The sequence below is a fragment of the Chiloscyllium punctatum genome, unplaced genomic scaffold (genome assembly GCF_047496795.1).
Source record: "Chiloscyllium punctatum isolate Juve2018m unplaced genomic scaffold, sChiPun1.3 scaffold_583, whole genome shotgun sequence".
Lineage (NCBI taxonomy): Eukaryota > Metazoa > Chordata > Chondrichthyes > Orectolobiformes > Hemiscylliidae > Chiloscyllium > Chiloscyllium punctatum.
Window position 1 is genome coordinate 15,001 of NW_027310317.1, and position 2,500 is coordinate 17,500.

At 60.8% G+C, this 2,500-nt stretch overlaps 1 non-coding gene across 1 annotated transcript; it reads left to right on the forward strand.

The window, feature by feature from the left end:
• The first annotated feature begins 2,276 nt into the window (after positions 1-2,276).
• On the forward strand, positions 2,277-2,430 carry LOC140473344 (5.8S ribosomal RNA). The gene has a single exon (XR_011958285.1). It is a non-coding gene; the product is annotated as a 5.8S ribosomal RNA (ribosomal RNA).
• The last annotated feature ends 70 nt before the right edge of the window (positions 2,431-2,500 follow it).

Consider the following 2,500-nt stretch of genomic DNA (forward strand, 5'->3'; position numbering starts at 1 on the left):
AACTCAGAGACAAATCTTGACGGTCGATCACTCGTAAAAATAAAACGTGACAAACTTTGTGTTGGTTCAAGTACGAAAGGATCTCTGTCGGCTTGGGGGTACGCCCGTTTCCGTTTCAACTTGTCTCGCGAGGGTGGTTTCGGGGCCAGCAGGAGAGCTCGTCGGGGTAGCAGGCCCTGCAGCCGTGGTCACCGCCAAACCCCCACAACTCGAGCAAGTGAAAAAAAAAGTAACAGGAGCGAAAGCATCTCTGTCGGCTTGGGGGTACGCCCGTTTCCGTTTCAACTTGTCTCGCGAGGGTGGTTTCGGGGCCAGCAGGAGAGCTCGTCGGGGTAGCAGGCCCTGCAGCCGTGGTCACCGCCAAACCCCCACAACTCGAGCAAGTGAAAAAAAAAGTAACAAATAAGAAAGGATCGTCGGCTTGGGGGTACGCCCGTTTCCGTTTCAACTTGTCTCGCGAGGGTGGTTTCGGGGCCAGCAGGAGAGCTCGTCGGGGTAGCAGGCCCTGCAGCCGTGGTCACCGCCAAACCCCCACAACTCGAGCAAGTGAAAAAAAAAGTAACAAATAAGAAAGGATCGTCGGCTTGGGGGTACGCCCGTTTCCGTTTCAACTTGTCTCGCGAGGGTGGTTTCGGGGCCAGCAGGAGAGCTCGTCGGGGTAGCAGGCCCTGCAGCCGTGGTCACCGCCAAACCCCCACAACTCGAGCAAGTGAAAAAAAAAAGTAACAAATAAGAAAGGATCGTCGGCTTGGGGGTACGCCCGTTTCCGTTTCAACTTGTCTCGCGAGGGTGGTTTCGGGGCCAGCAGGAGAGCTCGTCGGGGTAGCAGGCCCTGCAGCCGTGGTCACCGCCAAACCCCCACAACTCGAGCAAGTGAAAAAAAAAAGTAACAAATAAGAAAGGATCTCTGTCGGCTTGGGGGTACGCCCGTTTCCGTTTCAACTTGTCTCGCGAGGGTGGTTTCGGGGCCAGCAGGAGAGCTCGTCGGGGTAGCAGGCCCTGCAGCCGTGGTCACCGCCAAATCGCCACAACTCGAGCAAGTGAAAAAAAAAGTAACAAATAAGAAAGGATCGTCGGCTTGGGGGTACGCCCGTTTCCGTTTCAACTTGTCTCGCGAGGGTGGTTTCGGGGCCAGCAGGAGAGCTCGTCGGGGTAGCAGGCCCTGCAGCCGTGGTCACCGCCAAACCCCCCACAACTGTTGGGCGCCTACCTGCGCGGGGCAGGAGGACACTTTCCGATTTCAAATCTCCGTTTGCCGAGTCCACCCCGAACGCACGCGGGCGGGCGGGTTCGCATCACCCTTCGTCACAAGGGGCGAAGCCCGTTCCACCGTCTCGTCAGTAGTGCCGACCGGTCTGTGATCGACGAGGGGAGCCACACCAGGTCCGGCCCTGCTGCTTGGCGGCACCGCGTCGTCGGGAGCTCGCGACAGACGGAGGGTTTCGGTGTACTCTCCAGCCACGGGAAACGAAGCCGGTGATGCAGGCGCCGGTCTTTCGCTCCCAAATCGGCTGGGTTTACATCGTTGCTATCTAGTCACGCTCCCTTCAAACCCGACGGGGTACCTATTCCCCTCACCCGTCTGTGCGTATACAGCCTCTTTGCACTTGCGGGATGGGGGTGGTGGTTTAAAGACTCTCGAGTTGCCGCCCGTCGGTCTCCGAGCTCCGTGCAGTAGTGATCCCCAGCGAACTGCCAGCAGGGCGAACGAGCGATCCCGCTCTCGGTCGGGGCGCCTGGCGTCGATCGGTGGTCGGTGGCTTGCGGGCAAGCTGCGCTGTGAGTGTGGGAACGAGTATGACGAGCCGTTGCCGCGACTCCCAGTCCACCTCGGCGGTGGCTGGGCCGGGCGGGCGTCTGCTCGGGCGAGTGCCGCCCCCGCCTCCTCGCAGGAAGTCCGCTCGCCGACACGCCGCCACGTGCACGCGTCAGTGACGCTGCCGAACCGATGGCCGGTGCCCGTTCCCGCCTCTGCTTTTCCTAGGGCAAAGCTGCTGCACGCCTCGTGATACTAGGCGGGCGACATGGTGGCGGTGATCCTGCCTCCGTCGCTGCGGTGCGTTGGGGCACGCATCGCCTCTTGGGCGCCCTGTCCTCCTCCCCCCAATAGACGTATGTTTCTGCGGGCCGCACCAGGATGGTGCTCCCCATCGCTTCACGCCACCCTGCTCCGCCCGCACGCCGGCGTGCAGGTGGCTGTAGCTCAAGGTGGGGAGCGTATGTGCGGTCCGGGTCGCTTTCCTCTGGCGAGGGAGAGACCTAAAACAAACTCAGACAACTCTTGACGGTGGATCACTCGGCTCGTGCGTCGATGACGAACGCAGCTAGCTGCGAGAATTAATGTGAATTGCAGGACACATTGATCATCGACACTTTGAACGCACTTTGCGGCCCCGGGTTCTTCCCGGGGCCACGCCTGTCTGAGGGTCGTTTGGCAATCAATCGCACTCGCCTTGGCTGGCGAGAGCGCGGCTGGGGTGTCGCAGAGGACCCGTCCTCT